At 46.4% G+C, this 14,761-nt stretch overlaps 1 protein-coding gene across 3 annotated transcripts in view; it reads right to left on the bottom strand.

The window, feature by feature from the left end:
- Positions 1 to 14,761, bottom strand: part of CRTAC1 (cartilage acidic protein 1) — a 1,115,778-nt gene that overhangs the window by 258,398 nt on the left and 842,619 nt on the right. The window lies entirely within an intron of this gene.

Here is a 14,761-nt window from a genome sequence, read left to right as displayed (position 1 = left end):
GTTTTCCTCGACGTGTTTCCTAGACTAACAGTCTACTTCTTCAGGGGAGGCAAAGGGGCTCAAAATTAGAATAGCCTAGTAGCAGTATAATCAGTCTAAAAAACATTGACAAGCATTCCTAGGGGCTGTTATCCAATAGACCCAAGTGAGAAAATCATGGTGGGGATCAGTGGGCAGGTGTCATAAGCTGGTCAGTGGGTAGACATGTGCAAAAGGAAAAAATTTGTTTAGTTTAGTTTCGTTTTAATTCGTTAATTCATTAATTTCGTTTAGTTATATTCGTTAACTTCCTTAAATTCGTTTTCGGATTTAGTTTAGTTTTCTACCGAATTCGAAAAATCGGCCACATTCGAAAATATTTCAACCAAATTCGAAAATATTTCTACCGGATTCGAAATGATTTCAACATGATTCGACATTATTTCAACCACATTCGAAAATATTTTGTGACCCGATTTTAGGGCCATGTATCTCGGGGTCACTTGATGCTAGAAACTCCAAATTTGGATATGTTGTAGTGCTAGTACTATTGTGTTTGCATACCAAATTTGGGGTTTCTAGCTATAAGTGACCCCGAGATATGTGGCCCCAAAATCGGGTCGCAAAATGTTATTCTCTGCTCTAATACCAAATAACATTTTGCGACCCGATTTTGGGGCCACATATCTCGGGGTCACTTATAGCTAAAACCCCCAAATTTGGTATGCAAACACAATCTAGCACTACAACATATCCAAATTTGAAGTGTCTAGCACCAAGGGACCCCGAGATACATGGCTCTAAATTCGGGTCACAAAATATTTTCGAATGTGGTTGAAATAATTTCGAATGCAGTTGAAATAATTTCGAATCATGTCGAACTCATTCGGAATCATTTGTTATATTTCTTTCGCATTCGTTGTAATTTGTTATTTTTTTATTCGGACATTCGGATGCATCCGAATGTCCGAAAAATGCAAAATTCAGCCGAATTTCGATTCGTTACGAAACGAATTGCACAAGCCTATCAGTGGGTGGAATCCTTAAATATTTACCCATTACTTATATTTTCTCTTTACTCTCCAAAGCTATCGCTGACTTGTTTGTTCCCTCAATAGTTGTATTCTTGTATATGGTGTCCATAAATTGAGAACCCATGCTACTGGATCAAACAGGGTCCATCAAACACATCAATGTGCCAGTGGCATTTATGAAGTATAAATCAAAGTATAAATTTTTTGGCATCATTCGTGGACATCATTTTTTATTTTTTTTCCTTAGAAAAACCTTAATAAAAGGGCAGATAGGCAAACTACACATTTTCATGATTTCTTATGCCACCTACAGACGACCGGGTTTTTCCTACGGACTAGGTCCGACGGTCTTCCCGACTGACTTTCGGCGGATTTCCGATGGACTTTCTGAACGAACGGACTTGGCCACACACAATCACACCAAAGTCCGACGGATTGGAACTTGATGACGTACGACTGGACTAGAATAAGGAAGTTCATAGCCAGTAGCCAGTAGCCAATAGCTGCCCTAGCGTCGGTTTTTGTCCATCGGACTAGCATACACACGAGCGGATTTCTCGATAGGAACTGGGTCTGACCGAAAAATTTGAAACATGTTCTATTTCTAAAGTCCATCAGATGTTTGGACAGCAAAGGTCCGATGGAGCCCCACACACACGATCGACTTGTCCGCCGGATTCGTTCTGTCGGACCTTTGCTGTCGAAAAGTCCGATCGTGTTTTTACGCGGCATTAGAGTAACACTAAAAAAGCCACTTCTTCTTTGTATTATATTACTGATCAACCACTTGCCTACTTTTACCCCCTTCCTGCCCAGGCCAATTTTCAGCTTTCAGTGCTGTCCCACTTTGAATGACAATTGCGCGGTCATGTAACATTGTACCCATATGACATTTTTATCTTTTTTTTTTTTTTTTTCTCACAAAAATAGAGCTTTCTTTTGGTGGTATTTAATCGCCTCTGGGGTTTTTGCTAAATAAGTGAAAAAAAGAAAAAAAAAAACGTTTTTCATAGTTCGTTATAAAATTTTGCATACAGGTAATTTGTGCTGGCTTCACTGATGACCACTGATGGGCACTGATGAGGCTGCACTGATAGGTGGCACTGATGGGCACTAATAGGTGGCACTGATAGGCAGCACTGATAGGTGACAACAATGAGGAGGCACTGATGGGCACTGATGAGGCTGCACTGATAGGTGGCACTGATGGGCACTAATAGGGGGCACTGATAGGCAGCACTGATAGGTGACAACAATGAGGAGGAACTGATGGGCACTGATGAGGCTGCACTGATAGGTGGCACTGATGGGCACTAATAGGGGGCACTGATAGGCAGCACTGATAGGTGACAACGATGAGGAGGCACTGATGGGCACTGATGAGGCTGCACTGATAGGTGGCACTGATGGGCACTAATAGGGGGCAATGATAGGTGACAATGATGAGGAGGCACTGATGGGCACTGATTGTCAGCACTGATTGTTAGCACTGGTAGTCATTCATAGGCAGCACTGTGGGCACTGTTGGGACTGCACTGATAATCGGGACACTGATAATCAGTTCCCTGATTATCAGTGTAAACGTCTCCTTAACAAAAGCCAGTTATCAGCTCTCCTCTCCTCACGCTGTCAGGTTTTTATTATTATTATTAATTTTTTACCTTCCATTCGTTTAGATACGGCATTCCTTATTTCGGATAAATTCGTATTTGTTACATTCACTAACAGCCAAATTAGAAAGGAAATTCCAATACCTATAATTTGTTAGCAATTGGGTAAATTATAATTATTTAGTTATAATTTCAGATTTTTTAATTTTCGGTTTTTCGAATTTCCAAAAATAGAAATTTTTCGAATTTCCAAATCTCAAAATTTTAGAATTTTCGGCATTTACAAATTTTCGAAAAAAATATAAATATTGCAATATTTTATTGCAATATTTTATATCTTTTGTTATGAATTTACATAAAGACAAATATTTCAATATATTTATGTAATTTGTATTAACCTGTCTTTTTATTAATTACAAGCTATATGATATATTAATCAATATTTTATTTGTAGAGTTTACACTACGAATCTATTTGTGCTATCCTTAAAGGCCCAGATGAAGCGGAATCACCCGTGAAACGCGTAGGCCACCATCTGTACAATCTGTTGGGAAGTAGCACATTCCTGAATCCAAATGGATTCATTAAGAAGAACATACTTTTTTTTTTATAAATTTGTCTTTTACAAAATAAAATTTGCTTATCTTTGTATAAAAATAGATTGTTTTTCATTTTTTATACTCCTTTGAGGCACAATTAGAGTCCCACCTTGTTCTTTTATTTTTTTTTAAAAACATATTTACCCTTACATTAAAGGGTTAAAGTGTTGCTATTCAGGGGTTGACTTTTGGCGCGGTGTCACTTCCCATTTTGGAGGTAATATATGCAGGAAGAGGTTTTGCGTCAAAACTGATTTTCATACACACAGATTATTGGAGATGCAAAGGCAGGTAAGGAGGAGGTGGTCAGGGCCCCTCCAAAGGGTCCTAAGAGGGATCCTCAACTGCTGTATATTACAATACAATATGATATGGATGATGTATATTGCCTATCCACAAAAACAAGAAGGACCCATTCAAACATAGCATTCTATTGCAATCACAATGCATCATATGTGGTACGGTGGACTGTTGTACTGGGCCCAGGCCTCATCAGCTAAATGGGGGGGGGTGTGGCAGCTTTATTGTTCATTTCTGCCTAAAAGAATAATTGATTTTTTTCGACCACACCCTGGCTCCTACTTGCTTACCAGGGTTTACATTACATTTTCCAGGGCCCCATCAGGTCAACAGAGAGACCCAGGAGGTGGAGGCAGGGGGACTTTTTTCATTTGGGGGGGGGATAGGCAAATAAAGACAGTGCTGCTGTTCCGCTGCATCCCGGGGGGGTAAGTAGGTGTAGACGGGGTTGGGGTGGGGCCTCGTCAAGAAGGCTGTACGGGGTCCCATGATTCCTAAAAGCAGCCGTGGTTGTGTGTTGAGCTGTACCGTACAATGCATAGGGGTACCATTAACAATGAATGGCACTGCAATGCATTGCACATACAGGGACATCCTAAAAGCATCACAGGCCCCTGGGCTAAGTAATTGACCGGGACCCCTTCCTGTCTGCCCCAATTCATCCACCTACTCTCAAGAATTAAAATATAAATAGTTGGCATAGTACAGGGTACAGGGTGGGGCAGGGGGGGCACAGTACAGATGGGGCAGGAAGGTACAGTATGGGCAGTATGGGGGGGAGCAGGAGGGTACAGTACAGAGGACAGAAGGGTACAGTACGGGGGGGCAGGAGGGTACAGTACAGGGGTCAAGAGGGTACAGTACAGGGGTCAAGAGGGCACTGTGCAAGGGGTCAGGAGGGCACTGTGCAAGGGGTCAGGAGGGCACAGTACAGGGGGTCGGGAGGGCACAGAACAGGGGGGGTCAGGAGGGCACGGTACAGGGGGGTCAAGAGGGTACAGTACAGAGGTCAGGAGAGAACAGAACAGTGGTCAAGAGGGTACAGTACAGGGGTGAGGAGAGCACAGTACAGGGGGGTCAGGAGGGTAAAGTACAGGTATCAGGAGGGTACAATACAGGTGTCAGGAGGTACAGTATAGGGGTCAGGAGGGTACAGTACAGGGGTCAGGAGGGCACATTACAGGGGGACACATTACAGGGGGTCAGGAGAGGACAAAACAGGTGAGCCAGAAGGGCACAGTACAAGGGATCAGGAGGGCACAGTACAAGGGGTCAGGAGGGCACAGTACAGAGGTCAGGAGGGTACAGTACAAGGGTCAGGAGGGCACAGTATAGGGGTCAGGAGGGTACAGTGAAGGTGAAGGAGGGCACAGTTCAGGGGGGTCAAGAGGGCACAGTACAGGGGATCGAGAGGGCACAGTACAGGGGATCAGGAGGGCACAGTACAGGGGAGTCAGGAGGGCACAGTACAGGGGGGTCAAGAGGGCACAGTACAGGGGATCAGGAGGGCACAGTACAGGGGAACAGAAGGGCACAGTACAGGGGATCAGGAGGGCACAGTACAGGGGGGTCAGGAGGGCACAGTACAGGGTGGTCAGGAGGGCACAGTACAGAGGTTAGGAGGGTACAGTACAGGGGGGTCAGGAGGGTACAGTATAAGGTGCAGTAATGAATAATACAAAGGTGGTCTCCTCAAGCAGAGCAGCACAGGGAAGCTGCTATCACACTTACCTGTTCTGTCACTGGGCTAAACCTACAATTGGAAAGTCATCTCCCCCTCTACCTCCCCCTCCGCACAGCCCCCCCCACTTTGCAGGGGTTAAAGGAGAACCCCCAAGGCGGAGTATCTTACTACTGCCACTGGTTGTGTGGGGGCAGGATGTGTATTGCTCCAATCACATGGGACGAATAGGAGAGGAGAGCTGGGTGGAGACTGGAGGTGTACTCATCCCGCCACAGGGGGTTCTCCCTTAACCCCTGCAAAGCACCAAAAGAGTGACAAAAACCACAGCCCCCCCCCCATGCACCCAGGGCAGTGCCTAGGGGTGCCCGTGTTTAAGACATCCCTGTGCACATAGAGCAGTTAACGTGTGAGTTTTAGCATGCTTTACCATCTCATACAAATGTGAATGCCCCCCCACCCCCCTAAGTGGACCGGCTTTTTTCACCGTTCTCTGGATGGGATCGGCAATATACTGATTTATGGAACTCATTATCTGGTCTTTTTGAATTCTGTTAATGCAGCAGAGTTAAGAAAATGAATCAGCGGCTCCGAAAAACCACCCGGCGCCCTACAAATCCAGGTTAACGTATCGCCTTGACTTTAGCAATTAGGATCAATCATTAGATGATATAGTAAAAACATATATCTGTCCCCCCGTTATTGCCGTGTCTTCATCCGGCCCGGCTCTCCCACTCTCCTGAAATATCGTTTCTTATTAATTTTAATAGTAGCTAATGTATTAAAGCACGGCATAGGTCTCAGTGCCATTTCCCCATGACCGCTCCTACATCCATTCCGGAACGCGTCCCCTTCTTCCGCAAGCTCTATTTTTAGGTCTCTGCTCCGCACCGGGCAATAAATATAATTATTCTGAACTCCTGAGCGAAAAATCCCATTTAATTGAGTTTCTCTACATCCCAGGTTTATGGCGCTGTTTGTGCCATAAAAGATGATTAGTAATTTTAAATTCCATATTGCTATTGTAATTTGCTTTTTATAGCCAGCCGGCTCTGAACATCCACCTTCCTTTATGGCTCGGAGGAGTCGCTGCCCCATGCAAAATGTCCAGGTGTGTACAGAGGAGGGAGAGGAGGAACCAGAACGCAGACACTCATAGATCTCTTCCAGAAGGAACCGTTCCTTTAATTGGGACTTACATTTGCCTAATTGTATTCCGTGCCGTGGAGGAGGAAAAACACGACACCAGATTATAACTCAAAGTCTTTTGTTGGGCGGTGAGGCTTCAAGTAGGACATCTGACATGGATTGCTCTTTTATTGAGGTGAAGATACACTATTTTACCAAAACTTTAATGGCCTCCCAGTCTTAGTCCGTAGGGTTCAATATTGGGTTGGCCCCGCCCTTTGCAGGTATAACAGCTTCACTCTTCTGGGAAGGCCGTCCACAAGGTTTAGGAGGGTGTCTATGGGAATGTTTGACCATTCTTCAGAAGAGCATTTGTGAGGTCAGGCATTGATGGTGGACGAGAAGACCTGGCTCGCAGTCTTCGCCCAAATTCATCCCAAAAAGTGTTCTATTGGGTTGAGGTCAGGGCTCTGTGCAGGTCAGTCAAGTTCCTCCACCCCAAACTCGCTCATCCGTGTCTTTATGGACCTTTCTTTGGGCACTGGTGGGCAGTCATGTTGGAACAGGAAGGGGCCGTCCCCAAACTGTTCCCACAAAGTTGGGAGCATGAAATTGTCCAAAATGTCTTGGTATGCTGATGGCTTACCCATGTCTTCATGGACCTTGCTTTGGGCATTGGTCCAAATCATTTGGTGGAGGGAGGATTGTGGGATTGTTTTTCAGGGGTTGAGCTTGGCTCCCAACTTTGTGGGGGCGATTATGGTGTCGGGGTTGTTTTTCAGGGGATGGGCTTGACCCCTTAGTTCCAGTGATGGGAACTCTTAAGGCATCAGGAAGGCATCCACCTTCCTTTATGGCTCGGAGGAGTCGCTGCCCCATGCAAAATGTCCAGGTGTGTACAGAGGAGGGAGAGGAGGAACCAGAACGCAGACACTCATAGATCTCTTCCAGAAGGAACCGTTCCTTTAATTGGGACTTACATTTGCCTAATTGTATTCCGTGCCGTGGAGGAGGAAAAACACGACACCAGATTATAACTCAAAGTCTTTTGTTGGGCGGTGAGGCTTCAAGTAGGACATCTGACATGGATTGCTCTTATATTGAGGTGAAGATGCACTATTTTACCAAAACTTTAACCACTTGCTTACTGGGCACTTAAACCCCCCTCCTGCCCAGACCAATTTTCAGCTTTCAGCGCTGATGCACTTTGAATGACAATTGCGCGGTCATACAACACTGTACCCAAATGACATTTTTATCATTTTTTTCCCACAAATAGAGCTTTCTTTTGGTGGTATTTAATTACAGCTGGGAGTTTTATTTTTTGCTAAACAAACAAAAAAAGATGCAAAAAAATAATTAAATAAAAATCATGTTTAATAGTTTGTTATAAAATTTTGCAAACAGGTCATTTTTCTCCTTCATTGAAATGCGCTGATGAGGCGGCACTGGTGGGCACTGATAGGCTGCACTGTTGGGTACTGATAGGCACAGTTAAGTTGGCACTAATAGGCACAGATAAGGTGGCACAGATGGGCACAGATAAGGCAGTACTGATGGGCACAGATAAGGCAGCACTGATGGGCAAAGATGGGCACAGATAAGATGGCACAGATGGGCGGCACGGATGGGTGGCACGGATGAGTGTCACGGATGGGTGGCATGGATGGGCACTGATGGGTACCACAGATAGATGGGACTGATGGGCACTGATAGGTGGCACTGATAGGTGGCACTGGTGGGCACTGATGGGGGCGGCACTGATGGACGGCACTGCTGGGCACTGGTAGATGACACTGATGGGCATGGGTATGTGGCACTGAGGTGCAGCACTGTTTTTGCGGCAGATTGTGGGCACTGATAGGTGGCACTGTGGGCACTGATAGATGGCACTGTGGGCACTAATGGGTGGCACTGTGGGCACTAATGGGTGGCACTGATGGGGGGGCACTTTTTTATTCTATAGGTGGCACTGTCAGGGGGCAGGTGGGCACTGGTAAGCTGGCCATGATCGGGACTGATGTCCCGATCACGGCCGCCGGTGATTAGCTGTTTTTTTTCTCCTCGCGCTGTCAGCGCGAGGAGGAAAAATAGCCAATTGCCGGCTCTGTTTTGTCACATGATCAGCTGTCATTGGCTGACAGCTGATCACGTGGTAAGGGGTCGGGATCGACCCCTTGCTCGGATCCGTGATCAGGCGAGTCTCATAGCACGGATCTCTAGAGGTTAATGGTCTCCCAGTCTTAGTCCGTAGGGTTCAATATTGGTTTGGCCCCCCCCAACATTTCTGGGAAGGCTGTCCACAAGGTTTAGGAGGTTTAGGAGGGTGTCTATGGGCATGTTTGACCGTTCTTCCAGAAGAGCACTTGTGAGGTCAGGCACTGATGGTGGACAAGAAGGCCTGGCTCGCAGTCTCCACTCTAATTTATCCCAAAGGTTTATACAGTATATAGGACTGGTTGAGGTCAGGGCTCTGTGTAGGTCAGTCAAGTTCCTCCACCTGAAACTCGCTCATCCGTGTCTTTATGGACCTTTCTTTGTGCACTGGTGCGCAGTCATGTTGGAACAGGAAGGGACCGTCCCCCAAACTGTTCCTACAAAGTTGGGAGCATGAAATTGTCCAAAATGGCTTGGTATGCTGATGGCTTACCCATGTCTTCATGGACCTTGCTTTAGCCATTGGTCCAAATCATTTGGTGGAGGGAGGATTGTGGGATTGTTTTTCAGGGGTTGAGCTTGGCTCCCAACTTTGTGGGGGGCGATTATGCTGTGGGGGTTGTTTTTCAGGGGATGGGCTTGACCCCTTAGTTCCAGTGACGGGAACTCTTAAGGCATCAGGAAGGCATCCACCTTCCTTTATGGCTCGGAGGAGTCGCTGCCCCATGCAAAATGTCCAGGTGTGTACAGAGGAGGGAGAGGAGGAACCAGAACGCAGACACTCATAGATCTCTTCCAGAAGGAACCGTTCCTTTAATTGGGACTTACATTTGCCTAATTGTATTCCGTGCCGTGGAGGAGGAAAAACACAACACCAGATTATAACTCAAAGGCTTTTGTTGGGCGGTGAGGCTTCAAGTAGGACATCTGACATGGATTGCTCTTTTATTGAGGTGAAGATACACAATTTTACCAAAACTTTAATGGCCTCCCAGTCTTAGTCCGTAGGGTTCAATATTGGGTTGGCCCCACCTTTGCAGCTATAACAGCTTCAACTCTTCTGGGAAGGCCGTCCACAAGGTTTAGGAGTGTGTCTATGGGAATGTTTGACCATTCTTCAGAAGCGCATTTGTGTGGTCAGGTGCTGATGGTGGATGAGAAGACCTGGCTCGCAGTCTTCGCCCAAATTCATCCCAAAAGGTGTTCTATCGGGTTGAGGTCAGAGCTCTGTGTAGGTCAGTCAAGTTCCTCCACCCCAAACTCGCTCACCCAGGTCTTTATGGACCTTGCTTTGTGCACTGGTGCACAGTCATCTTGGAACAGGAAGGGGCCGTCCCCAAACTGTTCCCACAAAGTTGGGAGCAGGAAATTGTCCAAAATGTCTTGGTATGCTGACGGCTTACCCATGTCTTCATGGACCTTGCTTTAGCCATTGGTCCAAATCATTTGGTGGAGGGAGGATTGTGGGATTATTTGTCAGGGGTTGGGCTTGGCTCCCAACTTGGTGGGGGGCGATTATGGTGTAGGGTTGTTTTTCAGGGGATGGGCTTGACCCCTTAGTTCCAGTGATGGGAACTCTTAAGACGTTAGGAAGGCATTCACCTTCCTTTATGGCTCGGAGGAGTCGCTGCCCCATACAAAATGTCCAGGTGTGTACAGAGGAGGGAGAGGAGGAACCAGAACGCAGACACTCATAGATCTCTTCCAGAAGGAACCGTTCCTTTAATTGGGACTTACATTTGCCTAATTGTATTCCGTGCCGTGGAGGAGGAAAACACGACACCAGACTATAACTCAAAGGCTTTTGTTGGGCGGTGAGGCTTCAAGTAGGACATCTGACATGGATTGCTCTTTTATTGAGGTGAAGATACACTATTTTACCAAAACTTTAATGGCCTCCCAGTCTTAGTCCGTAGGGTTCAATATTGGGTTGGCCCTTTGCAGCTATAAGAGCTTCACTCTTCTGGGAAGGCCGTCCACAAGGTTTAGGAGATGTGTCTATGGGGATGTTTGACCATTCTTCCAGAAGAGCATTTGTGAGGTCAGACACTGATGGTGGATGAGAAGACCCGGCTCGCAGTCTCCACTCTAATTTATCCCAAAGGGTGTTCTATCGGGTTGAGGTCAGAGCTCTGTGTAGGTCAGTCAAGTTCCTCCACCCCAAACTCGCTCACCCATGTCCTTGGACCTTTATATGGACCTTTCTTTGTGCACTGGTGGGCAGTCATGTTGGAACAGGAAGGGGCCGTCCCCAAACTGTTCCTACAAAGTTGGAACCATGAAATTGTCCAAAATGTCTTGGTATGCTGACGCCTTACCCATGTCTTTATGGACCTTGCTTTGGGCACTGGTCCAAATCATTTGGTGGAGGGAGGATTTTGGGATTGTTTTTCAGGGGTTGGGCTTGGCTCCCAACTTTTTCGGGGGCGATTATGGTGTGGGGGTTGTTTTACAGGGGTTGAGCTTGACCCCTTCGTTCCAGTGACGGGAACTCTTAAACACGGCATAGGTCTCTGTGCCATTTCCCCATGACTGCTCCTACAGCCATTCCGAACCCCCCCCCCAGGGACACAAGACCCATGCCAGTAACTATAGGCCTCCCCCAGCAACATTACACCCCCCCAGGAACAACAGATCTCTCAGTAGTCACCATCAATACACCCTCCAGCACGCCCAATCACACCTTGCCAGTTTATACATTTAGGGCTGGAGGTGCCAAAACTGCGTACCACTGTGTCCCTGCTGAAAATGAAAGCCCTGGATGTGCCACACCAGCCCTAACGCCCGAGCCATTGAGCCCGTCACACGCCTGGCCAAAGGAGTTTTACACTAGGGGTGGGTGGAGCCTGATGGGGATCGCAGAGATTGGTCCCCCATCAGGTCTGTTCCACTTTAGTCCAATAGTGGATTCTGGATGTACAATGTGACTCCAAATTGTATCAGAACTGATGGGGAACTTGTCTCTCAATTCCCCACCAGGCTCTGCCAACCCCCGTGACAAGACGTCTCCCAAATATGGGCATTGCCGTATATGGACAATGACATCAGCTGTATCCCTGCCCCTTTTGTTTACATGTAGCTTTTGGCCAGGAAATCTCCTGAATGGATCCGGGGATTCAGCCCTGTAAAGGAAGATGTTACATACATGACTGCTTCCCAGTGATGAGCGATGAGTCTGAGTGAAAGAACACATCACTGGCATCCCTTTAGATGCTCCTCCCTGCTGGCCATTAGATCATGCAGATTTTAGCTGTGCTGATTAGCATGGAAAAGGGAGGTGGGGGGGGGGGGGTTGTTACTTGTTCATTTGTCCACCCAGTGACATGGGAATTGCCATATATGGATAATGACATCAGCTGTATCCCTGTCCCTTTTGTTTACATTTAGCTTTTGGGCAGGAAATGTCCTGTCCTGAATGGATCCGGGGATGCAGCCCTGTACAGGAAGATGTTGTATACATGACTGCTTCCCAGCCATGAGTGATGAGTCTGAGTGAAAGAACACATCACTGGCATCCCTTTAGACGCGCATGGTCCTCCCTGCTGGCCATTGGATCATGCAGACTTTAGTTGTGCTGATCAGCATGGTAAAGGGGGGGGGGGGGTTACTTGTCCATTTGTCCACCCAGTGACATGGGCATTGCCATATATGGATAATGACATCAGCTATATTCTTGCCCCTTTTGTTTACATTTAGCTTTTGCCCAAGAAATCTCCTAAACGGATACAGGGATGCAGCCCTGTACAGGAAGATGTTGAATACATGACTGCTTCCCAGTCACGAGCGGTGAGTCTGAGTGAAAGAACACATCACTGGCATCCCTTTAGATGAGCATGGTCCTCCCTGGTGGCCACTGGATCATGCAGAATATAGTTGTGCTGATCAGCATGGTAAAGGGGGGTTGTTACTTGCCCATTTGTCCATCCAGTCAGGAAGATGTTGTATACATGACTGCTTCCCAGTCATGAGTGATGAGTCTGAGTGAAAGAACATGTCGCTGTCATCCCTTTAGATGAGCATGTTCCTCCCTGCTGGCCACTGGATCATGCAGAATTTAGCTGTGCTGATTAGCACGGAACAAGGGGGTGGGTGGGGGTTGTTACTTGTCCATTTGCCCACCCAGTGACAAGAAATTTCCCAAATATGGCCATTGTCATATATGGATAATGACATCAGCTGTATTCTTGCCCTTTTGTTTACATTTAGCTTTAAACCAAGAAATCTCCTAAATGGATCCGGGGATACAGCCCTGTACAGGAAGATTGGGTGAAAGAACGCGCCCCTGGCATCCCTTTAGATGAGCATGTTCCTACTTGCTGGCCACTGGCTCATGCAGAATTTAGCTGTGCTGATCAGCATGGGAAAGGGGGTGGGTGGCTGCTACGTGTCCATTTCACAGCGGGATCTGTGAAAACTGCATCCCCCAGTCCCTTTCTGCAATGTCAGTTAATGTTGTCAACACATGGAACATTTCGCATGCGGATGCTCCAGTCTCCCTTTTGGGTCTATGGCATGGGATCTGTCTACATGAATGCAGCGGTTGGAAATTGAATCTCCACAATGCTCCTCGGTCATAGACCAGGCAAATGTGCGGCCCAGGATTTGACCCCCGAAGTGGCAGTTTATAACACCAGAAGCGTTCTTTGCTGGAAACAATAATGAGCTTCGGGAAAAGCTGCCTGGTGCCCTATGGATTCACCCAAAGCGTTACATTTAATGAAAAGGTTTGACTCCAATTCCCACCTCCCACCAATGTTTATGCAGATCAATACAAAATTCAACATTAAAGCCGTATCTGAAACTAGAAGACGCAAAGAGGAAATAGGAACAAAGCCAAATGAGGCGAAACGCAGCAGCTATGTATGCCGACAACTGCAATTTTCACCCGAATTGAACTTTTCTCCTAAAAATAAAGTTTCCGGTTTGGTCGTTAATGATGTTTAGAACAAAATTAACAATTTTCTGAAACAAAATGTTCTTTATTCATTTTATTTGTCACTATTAAATATAAATGGATATGTTTAACATTGTATCTTATGTGAAAAGGTTATTTAACATGTTATGTATTATATCATTTAATGACATCAAATTATAAATAAGCCTATAAAGTAGTACTACCCGCAAAGTTTTTGTAAATCCTTCCATACGCCCAGTGTAAGTGACTGGCCCTCGGGCGATACACAGAGATAAAACAAAACCTCCTACATAAGTTGTACCTATTTATCTGCAGTCTTCTCTTCTCTAAATCAGCTCAAACTCCAGAATTGTCTGAGATTTCAGAAAACAAAATAAAAAAGGGGGTCGGAAAGCTGAAATCACACACTGCAGAGCTCAGCGAGGAGAGCTCTGAGAGCTGATTGGAGGGAAGGGACACGCCCCCTCCCCCCCCACTTCATACAGGAAACAGAGCTGAGGCTGTCAATCACAAGCTGTGTGCTGGAGATCCCTCCCCTGTCACCTTTTCAGAGCTGAGGCTGTCAATCACAAGCTGTGTGCTGGAGATCTCTCTCCTGTCACCTTTTCAGAGCTGAGGCTGTCAATCACAAGCTGTGTGCTGGAGTTCCCTCCCCTGTCACCTTTTCAGAGCTGAGGCTGTCAATCACAAGCTGTGTGCTGGAGTTCCCTCCCCTGTCACCTTTTCAGAGCTGAGGCTGTCAATCACAAGCTGTGTGCTGGAGATCCCTCCGCTGTCACCTTTTTTTTTATCTCTTGGTGTCAGGAAAACTTGTCAGAAGTGACCCATGATGACAGCAGAGGAAGGAGGCAGCAGACAGAAAATTACACATTAGTGCTGTGGATGGAGACAAGTACTATAGAGGGATATGCTTTGTTCATATTTCATGTCTGAGGTTTACAACCGCTTTAATTCTAGTATTAAAAAATAAAATAAAAAATATAGTACAGTGGAACCTTGGTTAACGAGTAACGCGGTTAACGAGCGTTTTTTGAAAGACAAGCAACTTTTTTTATTTTATTTTTTTATTCTGACTTGAGTGTTGTCTCGCGAAACGAGCGGAATTCAAGCTAATGTGATGTGCAGTACCGCATTTGGCCATAGGTGCGGGGGCGCCGGCGACACTGGGAACAGTTCAGAGCCGATTGGAGCCGTACGAAAATACTCGGGAAATACTCCGTTCCAGATTGTTTCCGAGTTCAGCCAAGCTGTTTCTGAGTATTTCTGGGGCTCTCCGGCGCCTCCCCCCCACATCTGGCCACATGCGGTATTGCATGCAATAGAAGTCAATGCGGAACGAATTATCTTCGTTTCCATTG

This window comes from Lithobates pipiens, unplaced genomic scaffold, assembly GCF_037356315.1.
Source record: "Lithobates pipiens isolate NorthernLeopardFrog02 unplaced genomic scaffold, aLitPip1_a1.2 Scaffold_25, whole genome shotgun sequence".
Classification (NCBI taxonomy): Eukaryota; Metazoa; Chordata; class Amphibia; order Anura; family Ranidae; genus Lithobates; species Lithobates pipiens.
Note: the sequence above shows the minus strand (reverse complement) of the source record. Positions and strands in the feature narration are given on the sequence as shown.